This window comes from Arachis stenosperma, chromosome 4 (assembly GCF_014773155.1).
Source record: "Arachis stenosperma cultivar V10309 chromosome 4, arast.V10309.gnm1.PFL2, whole genome shotgun sequence".
In the NCBI taxonomy this organism is placed as follows: domain Eukaryota; kingdom Viridiplantae; phylum Streptophyta; class Magnoliopsida; order Fabales; family Fabaceae; genus Arachis; species Arachis stenosperma.
This window is the reverse complement of record NC_080380.1, coordinates 103,271,600-103,297,057: the sequence shown is the minus strand read 5'-3', so window position 1 is coordinate 103,297,057 and position 25,458 is coordinate 103,271,600. Positions and strand designations below refer to the sequence as shown.

General features: G+C 40.5%; 1 non-coding gene across 1 annotated transcript; it reads right to left on the bottom strand.

Annotated features, from left to right (window-relative positions):
- Positions 1-2,019: 2,019 nt before the first annotated feature.
- Positions 2,020-2,127, bottom strand: LOC130978269 (small nucleolar RNA R71). Its single transcript, XR_009085922.1, has one exon. It is a non-coding gene; the product is annotated as a small nucleolar RNA R71 (small nucleolar RNA).
- Between the last annotated feature and the right edge of the window lie 23,331 nt (positions 2,128-25,458).

Genomic DNA, 25,458 nt, shown 5'->3' with positions numbered 1-25,458 from the left:
AAGAATGAATTCTAGTGTTTCAAGGTGATGTTCTTATCATCACCAAAGCTGATTGATCATCATCAATTTAGCTCTTGAATGCAATGTCCTGCTGAAGCTTAGCTAGCTATGTCTAATTCCTTTAGACTAAAGCTTTAGACTAACATTGCATGATTCCTGGAATTCTCATTAAGAATTTTGATACCTTTATTTTCTTCTTCCACTTAATTTTCGAAAAATCCAAAAAAATTACAAAATCATAAAAACAAAAAAAATATATTTCTTGTTTAAGTCTAGTGTCTCATTTTAAGTTTGGTGTCAATTGCATGTTTCTGTTCTTCTTGCATTTTTCAAATTTATGCATGTGTCTTCATTTATCTTCAAGTTGTTCTTGATGATTTCCTTGTTTTGATCTTTGAATTCTATTGACTTGAGTGTTTTGTTATTTCTTTTGTGCATTCTCATTTTGTTAGTGTCAATAGTATACAAACTGCTAAGTTTGGTGTCTTGCATGCATTGTTATTTGATTTTAGTTGCATTTTGATTATTCCTCATTATTAAAAATCCAAAAATATTTTTAATTTGTGTCTTTTCAAGTCAATAATACAGAGAATTAAAGATTCAGAACATACTGCAGAGGAATTATACAGAAAAAGCTGGGCATTCCAAAAATGCCCAGTGAAGAAGACAGACTGGCGTTTAAACGCCAGCCAGGGTACCTGGCTGGGCGTTTAATGCCCAAAAGGGTAGAGTTTTGGGCGTTAAACGCCAGAATGTGCACCATTCTGGGCGTTTAACGCCAGGATGGCACAAGGGGGAGAATTTTGTTTTCAAAATCAATTTTTTTTCAAGTTTTCAAAGTTTTTCAAAATCAAATCTTTTTCAAATCAAATCTTTTCAATCAAATGTTTTCAAAATCAATTTCTTTCCTTTTTCAAAGATACTTACTAACAATTAATGATTTGATTGAACATTTTAAGTATGTTGCCTTTTCTGTTGAGAAAGGTTTAATGTTTGAATCATATCTTTTCTTGTTAGGCAAGTCATTAATTTTTAAAATCAAATCTTTTTAAAATTGTTTTCAAAATCATATCTTTTCAATCATATCTTTTTTTTTTAAAAAAACCATAACTTTTCAATCATATCTCTTTAATCACATCTTTTTCAAAATAGTTTTCAAATCATATCTTGTTGATTTCTAATTTCAAAAATCTTTTTCAAAAATTACTTGATTTCTTTCTCACTCTTGATTTTCGAAAATTAATTAATTTTTTTTAAATGTTTTCAAAATATTTCACTTGATTTTCGAAAATTTCTTCCTCTCTTCTTACATCCTTCTATTTATGGACTAACACTATTCCTTAATGCAAAATTTGAACTCCATCTTCTTTAATAAGTTCGAATTTTCTACCTCTGTCTTCCATTTTTCTTTTCCTCTGACACCTCAAGGAATCTCTATACTGTGACATAGAGGATTCTATATTTTCTTGTTCTCTTCTCTTTCATATGAGCAGGAGCAAAGATAAAAGCATTCTTGTTGAAGCTGACCCTGAACCTAAAAGGACCTTGAAGCGAAAGCTAAGAGAAGCTAAGGCACAATTCTCTGTAGAGGACCTAACCGAATTCTTCAAAGAAGAAGAACACATGGCAGCCGAAAATAACAACAATGCAAGGAAGGTGCTGGGTGACTTTACTGCACCTACTCCCGACTTCTATGGGAGAAGCATCTCTATCCCTGCCATTGGAGCAAACAACTTTGAGCTTAAGCCTCAATTAGTTTCTCTAATGCAACAGAATTGCAAGTTCCATGGACTTCCATTGGAAGATCCTCATCAGTTCTTAGCTGAATTCTTGCAAATATGTGACACTGTCAAGACTAATGGGGTTGACCCTGAGGTCTACAGACTTATGCTATTCCCTTTTGCTGTAAGAGACAGAGCTAGGACATGGTTGGACTCACAACCTAAAGAAAGCCTGGACTCTTGGGAAAAGCTAGTCAATGCCTTCTTGGCAAAGTTCTTTCCACCTCAAAAATTGAGTAAGCTTAGAGTGGAAGTCCAAACCTTCAGACAAAAGGAAGGAGAATCCCTCTATGAAGCTTGGGAAAGATACAAACAATTGATCAGAAAATGTCCTTCTGACATGCTTTCTGAATGGAGCATCATAGGTATTTTCTATGATAGTCTCTCTGAACTATCCAAGATGTCTTTGGATAGCTCTACTGGAGGATCTCTTCATCTGAAGAAGACGCCTACAGAAGCTCAAGAGCTAATTGAAATGGTTACAAATAACCAATTCATGTACACTTCTGAAAGGAATCCTGTGAACAATGGGACTAGTCAGAAGAAAGGAGTTCTTGAGATTGACACTTTGAATGCCATATTGGCTCAGAATAAAATATTGACTCAACAAGTCAATTTGATTTCTCAAAGTCTGTCTGGAATGCAAAATGCACCAAGCAGTACTAAGGATGCTTCATCTGAAGAAGAAGCTTATGATCCTGAGAACCCTTCAATGGAAGAGGTGAATTACCTAGGAGAACCCTATGGAAACACCTATAATTCTTCATGGAGAAATCACCCAAATTTCTCATGGAAGAATCAAGAGAGACCTCAACAAGGTTTCAACAACAATAATGGTGGAAGAAACAGGATTGGCAATAGCAAGCCTTTTCCATCATCTTCTCAGCAACAGACAGAGAATTCTAAGCAAAACACCTCTGACTTAGCAACCATGGTCTCTGATCTAATCAAAACCACTCAAAGTTTCATGACTAAAACAAGGTCCTCCATTAGAAATTTGGAGGCACAAGTGGGACAGCTGAGCAAGAAAGTTACTGAACTCCCTCCTAGTACTCTCCCAAGCAATACAGAAGAAAATCCAAAAGGAGAGTGCAAAGCCATCAACATGGCCGAATTTGGAGAGGAGGGAGAGGAAGTGAACGCCACTGAGGAATACCTCAATGGGCGTGCACTGACCTCCAATGAGTTCCCTAATGAGGAACCATGGGAATCTGAGGCTCAAAATGAGACCATAGAGATTCCATTGGACTTACTTCTGCCTTTCATGAGCTCTGATGAGTATTCTTCCTCTGAAGAGGATGAGTATGTCACTGAAGAGCAAGTTGCTAAATACCTTGGAGCAATCATGAAGCTAAATGACAAGTTATTTGGAAATGAGACTTGGGAGGATGAACCTCCTTTGCTCACCAAAGAACTGGATGACTTGTCTAGGCAGAAATTACCTCAAAAGAGACAAGATCCTGGGAAGTTTTCCATACCTTGTACCATAGGCACCATGACCTTCAAGAAGGCTCTGTGTGACTTAGGGTCAAGTGTAAACCTCATGCCTCTCTCTGTAATGGAGAAGCTAGGGATCTTTGAGGTACAAGCTGCAAGAATCTCACTAGAGATGGCAGACAACTCAAGAAAACAAGCTTATGGACTTGTAGAGGATGTTTTGGTGAAGATTGAAGACCATTACATCCCTACTGATTTCATAATCCTAGAGACTAGGAAGTGTATGGATGAATCCATCATCCTTGGCAGACCCTTCCTAGCCACAGCAAAGGCTGTGATTGATGTTGATGGAGGTGAACTGATCATTCAAGTGAATGAAGAATCCTTTGTGTTTAAGGCTCAAGGATATCCCTCTGTCACCATGGAGAGGAAGCATGAAGAGCTTCTCTCAAATCAGAGTCAAGCAGAGCCCCCACAGTCAAACTCTAAGTTTGGTGCTGGGAGGCCACAACCAAACTCTAAGTTTGGTGTTGAACCACCACATTCAAACTCTAAGTTTGGTGTTGGGAGGTTCCAACATTGCTCTGAGTATCTGTGAGGCTCCATGAGAGCCCTCTGTCAAGCTACTGACATTAAAGAAGCGCTTGTTGGGAGGCAACCCAATGTTATATTTTTTTCTTTTGTTATTTTATGTTTTTTGTAGGTTGATGATCATAAGAAGTCACAAAATCAATTGAAAAAGCAAAACCAGAATGAAAAACAGGAAGAAAAACAGCACACCCTGGAGGAAGAACCTACTGGCGTTTAAACGCCAGTAAGGCTAGCAGTTGGGCGTTTAACGCCCAGTCTGGCACCATTCTGGGCGTTTAACGCCAGAAAGGGGCACCAGACTGGCGTTAAACGCCAGGAAAGGGCAAGAACCTGGCGTTAAACGCCAGAAATGGGCACCAGCCCGGCGTTTAACGCCAGGATTGGCTCAAAACACGTTTTTGCATGCCATTTGGTGCAGGGATGACTTTTCCTTGACACCTAAGGATCCGTGGACCTCACAGGATCCCCACCAACCCCACCACTCTCTCTCTTTTCTTCATCACTCACCTCCATCCTTCATAAAACCCCACCTACCTCACCATTCAAATTCACACCACTTCTCCCCCTCTTTGGCCGAACACAAAGCCATTCCCTTCTTCCTCATTTCTTCTTCTTCTACTCTCTTCTTTCTTCTTTTGCTCGAGGACGAGCAAACCTTTTAAGTTTGGTGTGGTAAAAGCATTGCTTTTTGTTTTTCCATAACCATTTATGGCATCCAAGGCCGGAGAAACCTCTAGAAAGAAGAAAGGGAAGGCAAAAGCTTTCACCTCCGAGTCATGAGAGATGGAGAGATTTATCTCAAGGGTGCATCAAGACCACTTCTATGAAGTTGTGGCCATGAAGAAGGGTCAACTTTTGATCAAAAGGTTGGACCAAGTCCTCATAGATATCTGTGAAGAGGGCGCTCAATGGAAGAGAAACTCAAGAGGGAAGCCGGTTTAACTGAGAAGGCATGACCTCAAGCTCATCACTAAGAAAAGGATGGAGCAAACAAGAGATCTTCCTCCTCATAAAGTCCCTAAGATGCCTCAAGGGATGCACTTTCCTCCACAAAACTATTGGGAGCAAATCAACACCTCCCTAGGAGAATTGAGTTCCAACATAGGACAACTAAGGGTGGAGCACCAAGAACACTCCATTCTCCTCCATGAAATTAGAGAAGATCAAAGAATCATGAGAGAGGAGCAACAAAGACAAGGAAGAGACATTGAGGAGCTCAAGCACTCCATAGGATCTTCAAGAGGAAGAACAAGCCGCCATCACTAAGGTGGACCTGTTCTTTAATCTCCTTGTTCTTTGCTTTTCTGTTTTTCGAAAATTATGCTTTATGTTTATCCATGTTTGTGTCTTATGATCATTAGTGTCTTAGTGTCTATGCCTTAAAGCTATGAATATGAATCCATCACTTTTCTTAAATGAAAACTGTTTTTATTACAAAAGAACAAGAAGTACAGGATTTCGAATTCATCTTTAAAACTAGCTTAATTGGTTTGATGTGGTGACAATACTTTTTGTTTTCTGAATGTATGCTTGAACAGTGCATATGTCTTTTGAATTTGTTGTTCATGAATGTTAAAATTGTTGGCTCTTGAAAGAATGATGAAAAAGGAGACATGTTACTGAGGATCTGAAAAATCATAAAAATGATTCTTGAAGCAAGAAAAAGCAGTGAATACAAAAAAAAAATGAAAAAAAAGGGAAAAAGAGAAAAAGAAAAAGAAAGAAAAAGAAAGAAATAAAGTTGTGATCCAAGGCAAAAAGAGTGTGCTTAAGAACCCTGGACACCTCTAATTGGGGACTCTAGCAAAGCTGAGTCACAATCTGAAAAGGTTCACCCAATTCTGTGTCTGTGGCATGTATGTATCCGGTGGTAATACTGGAAGACAGAGTGCTTTGGGCCATGGCCAAGACTCAATAAGTAGCTGTGTTCAAGAATCATCATACTTAACTAGGAGAATGAATAACACTATCTGGATTCTGAGTTCCTAAAGAAGCCAATCATTCTGAATTTCAAAGGATAAAGTGAGATGCCAAAACTGTTCGGAGGCAAAAAGCTACTAGTCCCGCTCATTTAATTTGGAGCTAAGTTTCATTGATAATTTGGAGTCTATAGTATATTCTCTTCTTTTTATCTTATTTGATTTTCAGTTGCTTGAGGACAAGCAACAATTTAAGTTTGGTGTTGTGATGAGCGGATAATTTATACGCTTTTTGGCATTGTTTTTAGTATGTTTTTAGTATGATCTAGTTAGTTTTTAGTATATTTTTATTAGTTTTTAGTTAAAATTCACTTTTCTGGACTTTACTATGAGTTTGTGTGTTTTTCTGTGATTTCAGGTATTTTCTGGCTGAAATTGAGGGACCTGAGCAAAAATCTGATTCAGAGACTGAAAAGGATTGCAGATGCTGTTGGATTCTGACCTCCCTGCACTCGAAGTGGATTTTCTGGAGCTACAGAAGCCCAATTGGCGCGTTCTCAACGGCGTTGGAAAGTAGACATCCTGGGCTTTCCAGCAATATTGATAGTCCATACTTTGCCCAAGATTTGATGGCCCAAACCGGCGTTCAAAGTCACCCTCAGAAATCCCAGCGTTAAACGCCGGAACTGGCACCTAAATGGGAGTTAAACGCCCAAACTGGCATAAAAGTTGGCGTTTAACTCCAAGAAGAGTCTCTACACGAAAATGCTTCATTGCTCAACCCAAGCACACACCAAGTGGGCCCGGAAGTGGATTTTTATGTCATTTACTCATCTCTGTACACCCTAGGCTACTAGTTTTCTATAAGTAGGACCTTTTACTATTGTATTTTCATCTTCGGACATCTAGTTCTTAGATCATTTGGGAGGCTGGCCTCACGGCCATGCCTAGACCTTGTTCTTATGTATTTTCAACGGTGGAGTTTCTACACACCATAGATTAAGGTGTGGAGCTCTGCTGTACCTCGAGTATTAATGCAATTACTATTGTTCTTCTATTCAATTCCGCTTGTTCTTTGTCCAAGATATCACTTGTTCTTCAACTTGATGAATGTGATGATCCGTGACACTCATCATCATTCTCACCTATGAACAAGGTGACTGACAACCACTCTTGTTCTACAAGCATATGAGGCTCTAGTGTTTATCTCTTGGATTCCTGATACACGATGCATGGTTGATCGCCTGACAACCGAGTGCTCGCCTGACAAACGAGCCAGCCATTCCGTGAGATCAGAGTCTTCGTGGTATAGGCGAGAACTGATGGCGGCATTCAAGAGAATCCGGAAGGTCTAACCTTGTCTGTGGTATTCTGAGTAGGATTCAATGATTGAATGACTGTGACGTGCTTCAAACTCCTAGCAGGCGGGGCGTTAGTGACAGACGCAAAAGAATCGCTGGATTCTATTCCGGCCTGACCGAGAACCGACAGCTGATTAGCCATATGCTGTGACAGAGCATAGGAACATTTTCACTGAGAGGATGGGAGGTAGCCACTGACAACGGTGAAACCCTTGCATAAGCTTGCCATGGAAAGGAGTAAGAAGGATTGGATGAAGACAGTAGGAAAGCAGAGCGACGGAAGGGAAGGCATCTTCACACGCTTATCTGAAGCTCTCACCAATGAATTACATAAGTATCTCTATCTTTATCTTTATGTTTTATTCATCATCTATACCCATTTGAGTCTGCCTGACTAAGATTTACAAGGTGACCATAGCTTGCTTCATACCAACAATCTCCGTGGGATCGACCCTTACTCGCGTAAGGTATTACTTGGACGACCCAGTGCACTTGCTGGTTAGTTGTGCAAAGTTGTGTAGTGAATCACAATTTCGTGCACCACTAGTGTGGATGATGGAGCGTTGGATGAACTCCAACCATCCTCTAGCCACAGGCTTGCAGTCCAGTCTTCTTAATTGAACTGGCTTGCCTTTGGAGTCTCTTTTCCATTGAGCTTCTTCCACATATATGTCATAAGGACTTGGCCAACCTTTGATTAAAGTTGACCCTTCTAGTGTAGGGGCATGCATCTCCTTGTATTGTAGGCAAGTTGAACGCCAACCTCACATTTTCCGGACTGAAATCTAAGTATTTCCCCCGAACCATTGTAAGATAATTCTTTGGGTTCGGGTTCATACTTTGATCATGGTTCCTAGTGATCCATTCATTGGCATAGAACTCTTGAACCATTAAGATTCCGACTTGTTGAATGGGTTTGGTCAGAACTTCCCAACCTCTTCTTTGGATCTCATGTCGGATCTCCGGATATTCATTTTTCTTGAGCTTGAAAGGGACCTCAGGGATCACTTTCTTCTTGGCCACAACATCATAGAAGTGGTCTTGATGAGCTTTGGAGATGAATCTCTCCATCTCCCATGACTCGGAGGTGGAAGCTTTTGTCTTCCCTTTCCCTTTTCTAGAGGTTTCTCCGGCCTTAGGTGTCATTAATGGTTATGGAAAAACAAAAAGCTATGCTTTTACCACACCAAACTTAAAATATTGCTCGCCCTTAAGCAAGAGAAGAAAGAATAGATGAAGAAGAAGAAGATATGGAGGAGAGGGAGAGAAGGTTGTGTTTCGGCCAAGGAGGAGAAGAGAGGGTTGTGTTGTGTGAAAATGAAGAAGAATGGAGGGGTATTTATAGTGGAGGGAGAGGGGTTAAGGTTCGGCCATATTGGGTGGGTTGGGTGGGAAAGTGATTTTGAATTTTGAAGGTAGGTGGGGTTTATGGGGAAGAGTGGAAGGATGTGAGTGGTGAAGGGGGTAATTGGAAAGAGAGATTGAGGTGATTGGTGAAGGGTTTTTGGGGAAGAGTGTTTATGGGTAAGAGAGGATGAATGTGAAGAAGAAGAGAGAAGGTGAGTTGAGGTAGGTGGGGATCCTGTGGGGTCCACAGATTCTGAGATGATCCTGTGGGGTCCACAGATCCTGAGGTGTCAAGGATTTACATCCCCGCACTAATTAGGCATGTAAAACGCCTTTGTATACAATTCTGGTGTTTAAATGCCGAAGTGATGCTTATTTTGGGCGTTCAACACCCAATTGCAGCATGTTTCTGGCGTTGAACGCCAGTTCCATGCTTGTTTCTGGCGTTCAGCGCCAGCTTTCCTCAGGTATATTCTTGGCGTTCAAACGCCAGGATGATGCTTGTTTCTGGCGTTCAACGCCAGATCCATGCTCTGTTCTGGCGTTGAACGCCAGTCAGATGCTCCTTACTGGCGTTTGAACGCCAGTAAGTCCTTCCTCCAGGGTGTGATTTTTTCTTCTGCTGTTTTTGATTCTGTTTTTAATTTTAGTATTTTTTTCGTGACTCCACATGATCATGAACCTAATAAAACATAAAAGAACAATAAAAATAAAATAAAATTAGATAAATAAAAATTGGGTTGCCTCCCAATAAGCGCTTCTTTAATGTTAATAGCTTGACAGTGGGCTCTCTTGGAGCCACACAGGTGATCAGGTCAATGTTGTAGACTCCCAACACCAAACTTAGAGTTTGGATGTGGGGAGTCAACACCAAACTTAGAGTTTGGTTGTGGCCTCCCAACACCAAACTTAGAGTTTGATTGTGGGGGCTTTGTTTGACTCTGTACTGAGAGAAGCTTTTCATGCTTCCTCTCCATGGTTGCAGAAGAAGATCCTTGAGCTTTAAACACAAGGTAGTCCCCATTTAATTGAAGGACTAGTTATCCTCTGTCAACATCAATCAAAGCTCCTGCTGTGGCTAGGAAGGGTCTTCCAAGGATGATGTATTCATCCTTCTCCTTCCTAGTATCTAAGATTATGAAATCAGCAGGGATGTAAAGACCTTTAACCTTCACTAACACGTCCTCTACTAATCCATAAGCTTGTCTTACTGACTTGTCTGCCATTTGTAATGAGAATATGGCAGGTTGTACCTCAATGATCCCCAGCTTCTCCATTACAGAGATTGGCATAAGAGTTATACCTGACCCCAGGTCACACAGAGCTTTTTCAAAGATCATGGTGCCTATGGTGCAGGGTATTACGAATTTACCATGATCTTATTTCTTTTGAGGTAAAGTTTGCTGAACCCATGTATCTAGTTCACCAATGAGCAAGGGAGGTTCACCTTCCCAAGTCTCATTACCAAACAACTTGGCATTCAGCTTTATGATAGCTCCTAGATATTGAGCAACTTGCTCTCCAGTTACATCGTCATCCTCTTCAGAGGAAGAATAGTCTTCAGAGCTCATGAATGGCAGAAGGAGGTTTAATGGAATCTCTATGGTCTCTATATGAGCCTCAGCTTCCTTTAGGTCCTCAATAGGGGACTCCTTCTTGCCTGAGAGACGTCCCATGAGGTCTTCCTCATTGGGATTCACGTCCTCTCCTTCCTCCCTAGGTTCGGCCATTTTGATTATGTCAATGGCCTTGCACTATCTTTTTGGATTCTCTTCAGTATTGCTTGGGAGAGTACTAGGAGGAGTTTCAATTACTTTCTTACTCAGCTGGCCCACTTGTGCCTCCAAATTTCTGATGGAGGACATTGTCTCACTCATGAAACTTAAAGTGGCCTTAGACAGATCAGAGACTAAATTTGCTAAGTCAGAGGTACTCTGCTTAGAATTCTCTGTCTGTTGCTGAGAAGATGATGGAAAAGGCTTGGCATTGCCAAACCTGTTTCTTCCACTATTATTAAAGCCTTGTTGAGGCTTTTGTTGATCCTTCCATGAGAAATTTGGATGATTTCTTCATGAAGAATTATAGGTGTTTCCATAAGGTTTACCCATGTAATTTACCTCTGCCATTGCAGGGTTTTCAGGATCATAAGCTTCTTCTTCAGAAGATGCCTCTTTAGTACTGTTGGATGCATTTTGCCATCCATTCAGACTTTGAGAAATCATGTTGACTTGCTGAGTCAACATTTTGTTCTGAGCCAATATGGCATTCAGAGCATCAATTTCAAGAACTCCCTTCCTTTGAGGCGTCCCATTATTCACCGAATCCCTCTCAGAAGTGTACATGAACTGGTTATTTGCAACCATGTCAATAAGTTCTTGAGCCTCTGCAGGCGTTTTCTTTAAGTTAATGGATCCACCTGCAGAATGGTCCAGTGACATCTTAGAGAACTCAGATAGACCATAATAGAATATATCTATCATGGTCCATTCTAAAAATATGTCAGAAGGACATCTTTTGGTCATCTGCTTGTATCTTTTCCAAGCTTCATAGAGGGATTTGATGAGCGGATAATTTATACGCTTTTTGGCAATGTTTTTAGTATGTTTTTGTTAGTTTTTATTATATTTTTATTAGTTTTTAGTTAAAATTTACTTTTCTGGACTTTACTATGAGTTTGTGTGTTTTTCTGTGATTTCAGGTATTTTCTGGCTGAAATTGAGGGACCTGAGCAAAAATCTGATTCAGAGGCTGAAAAGGACTGCAGATGCTGTTGGATTCTGACCTCCCTACACTCAAAGTGGATTTTCTGGAGCTACAAATGCCCCATTGGTGCGTTCTCAATTGCGTTGGAAAGTAGACATTCTGGGATTTCCAGCAATGTATAATAGTCCATACTTTGCCCGAGATTTGATGGCCCAAACAGGCATTCCAAGTCAGCTCAAGAATTCTGGCATTAAATGCCGGAACTGGCACAAGAATGGGAGTTAAACGCCCAAACTGGCACATGATGACAAGTCATCATATACCCATTTTTCAAGCTAATTTCACTTGTTTTGTTAGCATTTATGCACTTTCTTGCATCCTAAGTTAGTGATTTGGAGTAAAAATGCATAACTTCTCTAAATCAAGCAACCACTATGAAATTAATGATAAATCATGAGGTTTAAGCTAATTTTAATTGCATTTTAATTGATTTATAAGCCTCTTGAATTTAGTGATACTTTGAGTGGTTGTTTGGTTTATTTTAGGTGAAGAAAAGAAAAGAAAATGAAAAGCGTGGCCTAAGAAGCGTGACAAAAGAAAAGGGAAGCGTGGCCAAAGAAGGGAGAAGCGTGCCTCAACTAATGGGGGAAGCAACCTTGCCCTCCACAAGGGCAGAATGCCCTCTAGGAGGGCAGCACTAAGTGACCGAACCAAGACAAGGCAACCTTGCCCTGCCCACTCCAAGGGCAGAGCACAAAATGGTGCCTTGGAGCCAAGAGAAGCAATTCTGCCCTGCCCTTGTGGAGAGCAGGATCGGGCACATCAAGGAAAGAAATCCAAGGAAAAATAGCTCCCATGCATGCCACAAGGTTCGAACCAAGAACCATGAGGAAGCCAAGCCTTGAGACATACTAGCGTGCCAAGAAACCAAGAAAAATAATTAGCGTGTTTGCACTCTCCCAGGATCGAACCCACGATGTGAAGGAAAGGATCCTGCCCTGCCCTTGGCGCGGGCAGGGCAGAAATTTGAATGGCGCACCAACTTTGCTCCCTGGCGCACCAATTTCCTCGTCCTGGCAGCATCGCGCGCGCACATTCCTTCCTTGGCGCACCAACCCGTTTCTGCCCTGCCCTTGGCGCGGGCAGGGCAGCCTCCCACGCACCAGTGCGCATCCTGGCGCGCCAAATTTCTTCCTGGCAGCACCATCCGCACGCACGCTCGTCCTTGGCGCATCAACCTTCCTCGCCCTGCCCTTGGCGCGGGCAGGGCAGCCTCTGGCGCACCAAGCCCATGCCAGACGCGCACCAAACTTGCACCAACACGCATCATGGCCGCACCAATTGCTAGCCCAAGCATCAATTTTCTGCCCTGCCCTCCACAAGGGCAGGGCAGCCTCCTGGGAGTGGATTTTTTGGGCCTAAATTCAAATTAAAAATTAATTTGAATTCATTCCTTCACCAATCCAAAAGCCCATCCAAATCCCAAAATCCAAGAATAGAAAGTGTATAAATAGTAGTTAGTTTATGTAATTAGGACCTCACCTTTTGACTTTTAACTTTTTAGCTACCTTTACTTTTGAGCTTTGAAATTTTGGCTTTCATTCTGAATTTTTGAACTTCTTTTTTTTTGAGCTTTCTTGAGAGATTTGTCCGAGCACCAAGAGGATCAAAGGAGAATTGCTTGATCTCCTTCCTCAATTCCCTTGGGCAATTCTCCTCTTCTGTTTTCTGAGTATTGGGTGTGTGAAATTGGGGAAATTCTGTCCCAATTCCCATTCAAACTCTTTGCATTATATTTTCTGCATAATTCAATCCAAATTCTGTTCTTCTACTGCTTCATCTTTAATTTTCTGTCAATTGCTTAGTAACTTCAGATCTGGGAAGGAAATTGGGTTTTAGGCTCTGCTACCTAAGCCCTTGGGATCCTGAGATCACTTTTGGTTCCTCTGTGAACCTTTACTGCACTTAAATTTCCTTGCTGTTTAAATTTCCTGTTTGCATCCAATTCATTTCTGCTACCTTCTTTACTGCAATTTACTTCTTCTTGTTTAGATCCTGCAATCCCATTCCTCAATTCCCCTTTACATTCAGCAATTTATCTTTCTTGCCATTTAAGTTACTGCAATTTAAGTTTCTTGCACTTTAAGTTTCAGTCATTTACTTTCTTGCTCTTTAAGTTTCTGCACTTTTACTCTTCTGTTCTTTATTTTACTGCATTTCTTCCTTCCCCCTTTACATTTACTGTCATTTAATTTCTGATAAACACAAATCACTCAACCAAAACTTGATTCGCTTGACTAAACCACCCACTAAACTAAAATTGCTCAATCCTTCAATCCCTGTGGGATCGACCTCACTCATGTGAGTTATTATTACTTGATGCGACCCGGTACACTTGCCGGTGAGTTTTGTGTTGGATCGTTTTCCACACATCAAGTTTTTGGCGCCGTTGCCGGGGATTGAAATAGATTGACAATGATTAAGTGAAGTGGAGGTCTAGATTAAGCACTTTTTCTTTTCTGTTATTCTAACTCTTACTAACACACTAACTGTTTGAGAAATTGCCTCTACTAACTCACTAACAATCTATTTCAAATAACTGCACTTAATTCTCAAGGGTGTGTTGTTGGGCTACCCTGATTGTGTGCATATCACAGGAAATCAAGTTTCTACAGACAAAGGGTACCATGACATGAAGCCACCACTCATTGCACTTATCAAGAACAATTGCTCTTATGATGGAAGTCCATCAGAGGATCCTCGACAACATATATCTACTTTCCTGAGAACTTGCAATGCAATCAAAACTGATGGTCCAGATCAGGACACTTACAAGATCCTATTATTCCCTTTTTCATTGAAGGGTGAAGCTGCACAATGGTTTGAAACTTTTCCCCAAGGAAGTATTACTAGTTGGGATGATTTGGTAACCAAATTTCTGGCCAAATTCACCTCATCCAAACAGAACATCCAGCCGAAAGAAGAGGGACATTTATTCACACAAGGGGACAAAGAACCACTCTTCACAGCCTGGGAAAGATACAAGAGAGCAACTGATAAAGTGGGCTTCCGAGCTTTCTATGAAGGATTGACCCCAGAAACAAGAAAAGCAGTGGATTACTTCTCAGATGGCCTACTCAAAGCAACAACAAATGCTCAAGGAATTACAGACCTCAATGACAAAGGAACCAACAACCAACATCCATCTGAGAAACTCCATAGTGCAATCTCAGAAGAAGAAGTAGCAAATATTGAAGGAGTGAATGCATTCAAGGACCACAACAACCAGCTGCACCATCAACCACAGCAAAACATAGAGTTATCGGCTGCAGAACATGCCAAATTTCCACCTTGGAGACCTCATTCTTATCTAAAAATGAGGGAGCCTCAACATCAAGAACAAGGAAGTTTCCGCCAAGACAATTCTATGACCATAACCAATCAACATCTCCCACCCATTAATACCACTCAAAGCCAATATCCACAACACAGACACCCCCAAACCTATCTCAACTGGAGAAGGGGTGAGTACCAAAATCACAAACCAAGGGAGTTCCACTATAACAACCAGAACTTCATAAACCATCAAAAACATCATTACAGCAATAACAACCACTACATTCCTCCACCACACCCACCCTTCCTACCTTCAACATATCCTAACCAACCAATCTCACAAGACTCTCAGAGAATCACAAACTTGGAGACCCTAATGGAGAGAATGATGAAACATCAAGAAGAAACAACAAGGAACCAAGAGATGTTAATGAGAGGACTTGAGGAGCGGATGGCTCAATTGGCAAAGCATTTTGCAGAAATGGGTGAGAAGAAACCACATACTTTCTTCAAAGCCAGTGAAGATAAACCAACCAATAACGAAGATGCTACAAAGAAGGAAGGATGGAAAAGGATCATGGAAGACAATGAGAAAGGAAGTACCAGTCAAGAAAGACACAACAGAGAATTCCTTCAAAGAGAGACAGAGGAGAGAACTAAAGACAAGTACACTGGAAAGTTCTCACTAGGGGATCGAGTGATGATCAATATGCAAACCATAAAGATATTCCCACAGTTGTCTGATCATTATGTTGTGACTAAGATCCTTTCACAAGAATCTGTAGAGGTCATCAAAGAGGAAACCGGAAGGAAGTTCACAGTGAAGACAGACAAGCTAAGGCATTGTGATTTTCGACCCCCATGATAGGCAACAATGAAGATGTCAAGCTAATGACAATAAAAGAGCGCTTGTTGGGAGGCAACCCAACCTGAGGTAGTTTCTTTTCATAGCTTGTTTTCAATAAAAATGTTGAACAATTGGTATGCATTGCAAGGAGCTAAGTTTGGTGTTGCGCACCAAAACAATTTGAGGGAGAATGAAAACTTCTAAGTTTAGTGTTCCACCAAAAATATCATTTAAAAACACATTCTCACCTCTTGCATGATTCTAGCTCCAAGCAATTAAACATATTATTCAACTGTTAAATTGTTCTCTAGCTTTAATTCCATTAACCTTTAGCAAAAATACATGGTTCCAAATATGGTTGACTTGGTACATCTGAGACAGTGGTAAAACAATTAAGTTTGGTGTTCACACACCAAAACAAATCATGGAACCACACTCAGTATTATGCTCACTAACCATATAATAGGGCTTGAGAAGCAAGCAACTTTGAGGATTATGCAGGACATGAGTCAACAATTGAAGACACTAAGCATCTTAACTCAAAGAAAAGACAGCAGCAAGAAAAATCAAAGGGCTGCAACTTCAAAGGTTGTATCTGAACTTAATCCTTGCTGCTGTGTGATGTTTCAATTCTGGAAGCCATTGTATTTCTTGCTAAAGTGTTCATTTAGCTACAAGTGAAATTGTTTGTGAAAAATGATGAGTCTGCATAATGCTTGTATCCATCACTTAGCTTTAAATATTGCTTTGTTTCCCATATGCTTGAATAAAAGAGTTTGGTTTGAATTGAAAAGTAAAAAAAAAAAATCCAATGTTGCATGAGTATGAATCGAAGTTGGTGGTGGCACATGTGTTTGATTAAATGCATAACTCATGAAATAAATGTTGCATAATATCATTCCCATTCAATTGTAAGTTAGCTTGCTGTTAAAAAGACTCCTATCAATAATGAAACAACCCTTGGTAACAAAAAAACAGAAAGAAAGAGGGAAAGAAAAAGCCAAAATGGCAAGAAAAAAACAAAGAATAAAGGTTGGACACCAATGGTTTGGACCCTAGGACAAATGCCTGTGGTGTTCTTGTACTGAGATCTGCTTGGATGAGTAAATTCTAAGGGGTATTTTGAAACCCGGTCACTTAGATCAACTGATTTGGGATGGCCAATTGAAAATCCACAATAAAGAGCAACTTAGATACAAAGCACTTAGTGATCCAAAGAGATGCTGGGCATCAATGATCCTAGGAAGAATTAGTGAGCTAAGTGTCTGTGGTGGAAAGATGTTGAGCAAAATAAAAGAAAATGAAGCCAAAGGCTAAGCTGCAACATTTAACACCAAACCTCTTAAAGAATAAAAAGCTTATTAAAGCATTATGAGCCAAGAAGAGTTAGCAAGGGAGTGAGTAAAAGGTGAGTCTTATAACAGCAAGTTTAGCAAGCCTTTGAATAAAGATATGTATTATGCAGCAGCAACAATAAGTGAGTATCATTGTCTGCATAAATGCCCCATAAATTGAAGTTCTGCTATCTGCATAATAAGGATTTATGTTCTTTTCTTATTCATATCATTTACTCTTAGTTTTGATGCTTGCTTGGGGACAAGCAAGGTTTAAGTTTGGTGTTGTGATGACAAGTCATCATATACCCATTTTTCAAGCTAATTTCACTTGTTTTGTTAGCATTTATGCACTTTCTTGCATCCTAAGTTAGTGATTTGGAGTAAAAATGCATAACTTCTCTAAATCAAGCAACCACTATGAAATTAATGATAAATCATGAGGTTTAAGCTAATTTTAATTGCATTTTAATTGATTTATAAGCCTCTTGAATTTAGTGATACTTTGAGTGGTTGTTTGGTTTATTTTAGGTGAAGAAAAGAAAAGAAAATGAAAAGCGTGGCCTAAGAAGCGTGACAAAAGAAAAGGGAAGCGTGGCCAAAGAAGGGAGAAGCGTGCCTCAACTAATGGGGGAAGCAACCTTGCCCTCCACAAGGGCAGAATGCCCTCTAGGAGGGCAGCACTAAGTGACCGAACCAAGACAAGGCAACCTTGCCCTGCCCACTCCAAGGGCAGAGCACAAAATGGTGCCTTGGAGCCAAGAGAAGCAAATTCTGCCCTGCCCTTGTGGAGAGCAGGATCGGGCACATCAAGGAAAGAAATCCAAGGAAAAATAGCTCCCATGCATGCCACAAGGTTCGAACCAAGAACCATGAGGAAGCCAAGCCTTGAGACATACTAGCGTGCCAAGAAACCAAGAAAAATAATTAGCGTGTTTGCACTCTCCCAGGATCGAACCCACGATGTGAAGGAAAGGATCCTGCCTGCCCTTGGCGCGGGCAGGGCAGAAATTTGAATGGCGCACCAACTTTGCTCCCTGGCGCACCAATTTCCTCGTCCTGGCAGCATCGCGCGCGCACATTCCTTCCTTGGCGCACCAACCCATTTCTGCCCTGCCCTTGGCGCGGGCAGGGCAGCCTCCCACGCACCAGTGCGCATCCTGGCGCGCCAAATTTCTTCCTGGCAGCACCATCCGCACGCACGCTCGTCCTTGGCGCATCAACCTTCCTCGCCCTGCCCTTGGCGCGGGCAGGGCAGCCTCTGGCGCACCAAGCCCATGCCAGACGCGCACCAAACTTGCACCAACACGCATCATGGCCGCACCAATTGCTAGCCCAAGCATCAATTTTCTGCCCTGCCCTCCACAAGGGCAGGGCAGCCTCCTGGGAGTGGATTTTTTGGGCCTAAATTCAAATTAAAAATTAATTTGAATTCATTCCTTCACCAATCCAAAAGCCCATCCAAATCCCAAAATCCAAGAATAGAAAGTGTATAAATAGTAGTTAGTTTATGTAATTAGGACCTCACCTTTTGACTTTTAACTTTTTAGCTACCTTTACTTTTGAGCTTTGAAATTTTGGCTTTCATTCTGAATTTTTGAACTTCTTTTTTTTTGAGCTTTCTTGAGAGATTTGTCCGAGCACCAAGAGGATCAAAGGAGAATTGCTTGATCTCCTTCCTCAATTCCCTTGGGCAATTCTCCTCTTCTGTTTCTGAGTATTGGGTGTGTGAAATTGGGGAAATTCTGTCCCAATTCCCATTCAAACTCTTTGCATTATATTTTCTGCATAATTCAATCCAAATTCTGTTCTTCTACTGCTTCATCTTTAATTTTCTGTCAATTGCTTAGTAACTTCAGATCTGGGAAGGAAATTGGGTTTTAGGCTCTGCTACCTAAGCCCTTGGGATCCTGAGATCACTTTTGGTTCCTCTGTGAACCTTTACTGCACTTAAATTTCCTTGCTGTTTAAATTTCCTGTTTGCATCCAATTCATTTCTGCTACCTTCTTTACTGCAATTTACTTCTTCTTGTTTAGATCCTGCAATCCCATTCCTCAATTCCCCTTTACATTCAGCAATTTCTCTTTCTTGCCATTTAAGTTACTGCAATTTAAGTTTCTTGCACTTTAAGTTTCAGTCATTTACTTTCTTGCTCTTTAAGTTTCTGCACTTTTACTCTTCTGTTCTTTATTTTACTGCATTTCTTCCTTCCCCCTTTACATTTACTGTCATTTAATTTCTGATAAACACAAATCACTCAACCAAAACTTGATTCGCTTGACTAAACCACCCACTAAACTAAAATTGCTCAATCCTTCAATCCCTGTGGGATCGACCTCACTCATGTGAGTTATTATTACTTGATGCGACCCGGTACACTTGCCGGTGAGTTTTGTGTTGGATCGTTTTCCACACATCAGCACAAAAGCTGGCGTTTAACTCCAAGAAAAGTCTCTACACATGAAAGCTTCAATGCTCAGCCCAAGCACACACCAAGTGGGCCCGGAAGTGGATTTTTATGTCATTTACTCATCTTTGTAAACCCTAAGCTACTAGTTCTCTACAAATAGGACCTTTTGCTATTGTATTAGACAATCTTTTGATCATGTTTTTATGATTGAACCCTCTTTGGGAGGCTGGCCATTCAGCCATGCCTAGACCTTGTTCTTATGTATTTTCAACGGTGGAGTTTCTACACACCATAGATTAAGGTGTGGAGCTCTGCTGTACCTCGAGTATCAATGCAATTACTATTGTTCTTCTACTCAATTCAGCTTATTCTTGTTAAGATATCACTTGTTCCTCAAACTTGATGAATGTGATGACCCGTGACATTCATCATCATTCTCACCTATGAATGTGTGCCTGACAACCACCTCCGTTCTACCTTAGATTGAGTGGATATCTCTTGGATTGCTTAATCGGAATCTTCGTGGTATAAGCTAGAATTGATGGCGGCATTCAAGAGAATCCGGAAGGTCTAAACCTTGTCTGTGGTATTCTGAGTAGGATTCAAGGATTGAATGACTGTGACGAGCTTCAAACTCGCGATTGTGGGGCGTTAGTGACAGACGCAAAAGAATCACTGAATTCTATTCCGACATGATTGAGAACCGACAGATGAATAGCCGTGCTGTGACAGAGCGCGTTGAACATTTTCACTGAGAGGACGGGACTGTAGCCACTGACAACGGTGATGCCCAACATACAGCTTGCCATGGAAAGGAGTAAGAAGGATTGGATGAAGACAGTAGGAAAGCAGAGAGACGGAAGGGACAGAGCATCTCCATACGCTTATCTGAAATTCTCACCAATGAATTACATAAGTATCTCTATCTTTATTTTATGTCTTATTTATCTTTTAATCATTAATCCTCCATAACCATTTGAATCCGCCTGACTGAGATTTACAAGATCACCATAGCTTGCTTCATATCAACAATCTCCGTGGGATCGACCCTTACTTGCGTAAGGTTTATTACTTGGACGATCCAGTGCACTTGCTGGTTAGTTGTGCGAAGTTGTGATAAAGAGTTGAGATTGCAATTGAGCGTACCATGTTGATGGCGCCATTGATGATCACAATTTCGTGCACCAAGTTTTTGGCGCCGTTGCCGGGGATTGTTCGAGTTTGGACAACTGACGATTCATCTTGTTGCTTAGATTAGGTATCTTTTCTTCAGAATTTTTAAGACTGAATTCTAGAGTTTCAAGGTGATGTTCTTATCATCACAAAAGCTGATTGATTCTCATCAATTTAGCTGTTGAATGTAATGTCCTGCTGAAGCTTGGCTAGCCATGTCTAATCTTTTTAGACTGAAGCTTTAGACTAACATTGCATGATTCCTGGAATTCTTATTAAAAATTTTGAATCTCTTTATTTTCTTTTCCATATAATTTTCGAAAAATAAAAAAAATTACAAAATCTTAAAATCAAAAATATTTTATGTTTCTTGTTTGAGTCTAGTGTCTAATTTTAAGTTTGGTGTCCATTGCATGTTTTTAGTCTTCTAATTTTCAAAAATTACATGCATTAGGTTCTTCAATGATCTTCAAGATCTTCTTGATGATTTCCTTGCTCTGATCTTTAAATTCTCTTGTCTTGAGTGTTTTGTTGTTTCTCATATGCATTCGCAATTTGTTAGTGTCAATAGTATGCAAACTTCTAAGTTTGAAGTCTTGCATGCATTGTTTATTTGATCTTAGTTTCATTTTAATTATTCCTCATCATTAAAAATGCAAAAAAAAATTTAATTTGTGTCTTTTCAAGTCAATAATACAGATAATTGAAGATTCAGAACATATAGCAGAGGAATTACACAGAAAAATCTGGGCGTTCAAAATGCCCAGTGAGGAAGGAAAACTGGCGTTTAACGCATAAAAAGGGTAGCATTTTGGGCGTTAAATGCCAGAATGGATACCATTCTGGGCGTTTAACGCAAGGATGGCACAAGAGGGAAGATTTTGTTTTTAATTCAATTTTTTTCAAGTTTTCATAATTTTTCAAAATCAAATCTTTTTCAAATCATATCTTTTCAATCATATATTTTCAAAATCAATTTCTTTCCATTTTCAAAATTACTTGCTAACAATTAATGATTTGATTCAACATTTCAATTATGCTGCCTTTTCTGTTGAGAAAGGTTTAATGTCTGAAACATATCTTTTAAATTTCTTGTTAGCCAGTCATTAATTTTCAAAATCAAATCTTTTTAAATTGTTTTTCAAATCATATCTTCTCAATCATATCTTTTTAAAACTATATCTTTTTAATCATATCTTTTTATTACATTTTTTTTCAAAATTAATTTTTCAATCATATCTTTTTGATTTCTAATTTCAAAATCTTTTTCAATTTCACTTAATTTCTTTCCCAATCTTAGTTTTCGAAAATCAATTACCATTTTTCAAAATTTCTTTTAATTAATTCACTTTAAGTTTCGAAAATTTCCTCCCCTCTTCTCACATCCTTCTATTTATGGACTAACACTCCTCCTCAATGCACAATTCGAACTCTATCTCTCTTGATAAGTTCGAATTCTTCTACCTCCTCCTTCTATTCTTCTTTTCCTCTGACACTTCAAAGAATCTCTATACTGTGACATAGAGGATTCCATATTTTCTTGTTCTCTTCTCTTTCATATGAGCAGGAGCAAAGACAAAAGCATTCTTATTGAGGCTGACCCTGAACCTGAAAGGACCTTGAAGCGAAAGCTAAGAGAAGCTAAAGCACTACTCTCTGTAGAGGACCTAACAGAAATCTTCAAACAAGAAGAAGACATGGCAGCCGAAAACAACAACAATGCCAACAATGCAAGGAAGGTGCTTGGTGACTTTACTGCACCTACTCCCGACTTCTATGGGAGAAGCATCTCTATCCCTGCCATTGGAGCAAACAACTTTGAGCTTAAGCCTCAATTAGTTTCTCTAATGCAACAGAATTGCAAGTTCCAGGGACTTCCATTGGAAGATCCTCATCAGTTTTTAGCTAAATTCTTGCAAATCTGTGACACTGTCAAGACTAATGGGGTTGACCTTGAGGTCTACAGACTTATGCTATTCCCTTTTGCTGTAAGAGATAGAGCTAAGATATGGTTGGACTCACAACCTAAAGAAAGCCTGAACTCTTGGAAAAAGCTAGTCAATGCCTTCTTGGCAAAGTTCTTTCCACCTCAAAAATTGAGTAAGCTTAGAGTGAAAGTCCAAACCTTTAGACAGAAGAAAGGTGAATCCCTTTATGAAGCTTGGGAAAGATACAAATAATTGATCAGAAAGTGTCCCTCTGACATGCTTTCTGAATGGAGCATCATAGTTATCTTCTATGATGGTTTGTCTAAACTGTCCAAGATGTCATTAGACAGCTCTGCTGGAGGATCTCTTCATCTGAAGAAGACGCCTGCAGAAGCTCAAGAACTCATTGAAATGGTTGCAAATAACCAATTCATGTACACTTCTGAAAGGAATCCTGTGAACAATGGGACGAATCAGAAGAAAGGAGTTCTTGAGATTGATACTCTGAATGCCATATTGGCTCAGAACAAAATATTGACTCAGCAAGTCAATATGATTTCTCAAAGTCTATCTGGAATGCAAGCTCCACCAGGCAGTACTAAGGACGCTGCATCTGAAGAAGAAGCTTATGATCCTGAGAACCCTTCAATGGAAGAGGTGAATTACATGGGAGAACCCTATGGAAACACCTATAATCCTTCATGGAGAAATCATCCAAATCTCTCATGGAAGGATCAACAGAGACCTCAACAAGGTTTCAACAACAATAATGGTGGAAGAAACAGGTTTGGCAATGGCAAGCCTTTTCCATCATCTTCTCAGCAACAGACAGAGAATTCTAAGCAGAGCCACTCTGACTTAGCAACCATGGTCTCTGATCTAATCAAAATCACTCAAAGTTTCATGACTGAAACAAGGTCCTCCATTAGAAACTTGGAGGCACAAATGGGTCAGCTGAGTAAGAAAGTTACTGAACTCCCTCCTAGTACTCTTCCAAGCAATACAGAAGAGAATCCAAAAGGAAAGTGTAAGGCCATCAACATGGCCGAATTTGGAGAGGAGAAAGAGGCAGTGAGCGCCACTGAGGAAGACCTCAATGGACGTCCACTGGTCTCCAATGAGTCCCCTAATGAGGAACCATGGGAATCTGAGGCTCACACTGAGACCATAGAGATTCCATTGGATTTACTTCTGCCATTCATGAGCTCTGATGAGTATTCTTCCTCTGAAGAGGACGAAGATGTCACTGAAGAGCAAGTTGCTAAGTACCTTGGAGCAATCATGAAGCTAAATGACAAGTTATTTGGTAATGAGACTTAGGAGGATGAACCCCCTTTGCTCACCAAAGAACTGAATGACTTGACTAGGCAGATTTTACCTCAAAAGAGACAGGACCCTCGGAAGTTCTCAATACCTTGTACATTAGGCACCATGACCTTTGAGAAGGCTCTGTGTGACCTAGGGTCAAGCATAAACCTCATGCCTCTCTCTATAATGGAGAAGCTAGGGATCTTTGAGGTGCAAACTGCAAGAATCTCACTAGAGATGGCAGACAATTCAAGAAAACAAGCTTATGGACTAGTAGAGGATGTTCTGGTAAAGGTGAAGACCATTACATCCCTGCTGATTTCATAGTCCTAGAGACTGGGAAGTGCATGGATGAATTCATCATCCTTGGCAGACCCTTCCTAGCCATAGCAAAGGCTGTGATTGATGTTGACAGAGGAGAATTGATCATTCAAGTGAATGAAGAATCCTTTGTGTTTAAGGCTCAAAGATACCCTTCTGTAACCATGGAGAGGAAGCATGAAGAGCTTCCTTCAAAACAGAGTCAAACAGAGCCCCCACAGTCAAACTCTAAGTTTGGTGTTGGGAGGCCACAACCAACCTCTAAGTTTGGTGTTGGGAGGCCACAACCAACTTCTAAGTTTGGTGTTGAACCCCCACATTCAAACTCTAAGTTTGGTGATGGGAGGTTCCAACATTGCTCTGAACATCTGTGAGGCTCCATGAGAGCCCACTGTCAAGCTACTGACATTAAAGAAGCGCTTGTTGGGAGGCAATCCAATGTTATATTTATCTATTTTCCTTTGTTATTTTATGGTTTTTTTATAGGTTGATGATCATGGGAAGTCACAAAATCAATTGAAAAAGCAAAAACAGCATGAAAAACAGAAAGAAAAATAGCACACCCTAGAGGAAAATTTGCTGGCGTTTAAATGCCAGTGAAGATAGCAAAATGGGCGTTTAACGCCCAGTCTGGCACCATTCTGGGCGTTTAACGCCAGAAAGGGGCACCAGACTGGCATTTAACGCCAGGAATGGGCACCAAGCTAGCGTTAAACGCCAGAAATGGGCAACAGCCCGGCATATAACGCCAGGATGGACAGAAGGAGCATTTTTGCTCGCCACTTGGTGCAAGGATGAATTATCCTTGACACCTCACGATCTGTGGACCCCACAGGATCCCCACCTACCCCACCACCCTCTCTCTTCTTCACCCATTCACCAATCACCTCAATACCTCTTTCCCAAAAACCCCTCACCTATCAAATCCCACCATTCTCTTCACCACTCACATCCATCCTTCATAAAATCCCACCTACCTCACCATTCAAATTCAAACCACTTTCCCTCCCAAACCCACCCATAATGACCGAACCTTACCCCTCTCTCCACCCTTCTATAAACCCATCTTCACTCTTTCATTTTCACATAACCTACACACTATTTCTCCCCCTTGGCCAAAAAATAAAGCCACCTCCATCTCTTCTATTTCTTCTTCTTCTACTTTCTTCTTTCTTCTTTTGCTCGAGGACGAGTAAACCTTCTAAGTTTGGTGTGGTAAAAGCATTTCTTTTTGTTTTTCCATAACCATTTATGGCATCTAAGGCCGGAGAAACCTCTAGAAAGAGGAATGGGAAGGCAAAAGCTTCCACCTCCGAGTCATGGGAGATGGAGAGATTTATCTCAAGGGTGCATCAAGACCACTTCCATGAAGTTGTGGCCATGAAGAAGGTGATCCCCGAGGTCCCTTTGAAACTCAAAAAGAGTGAATATCCGGAGATCCGACATGAGATCCGAAGAAGAGGTTGGGAAGTTCTTACCAACCCCATTCAACAAGTCGGAATCTTAATGGTTCAAGAGTTCTATGCCAATGCATGGATCACCAAGAACCATGATCAAAGTGTGAACTCGGACCCAAAGAATTGGCTTACAATGGTTTGGGGGAATTGCTTAGATTTTAGTCCAGAAAATGTAAGGTTGGCATTCAACTTGCCCATGATGTA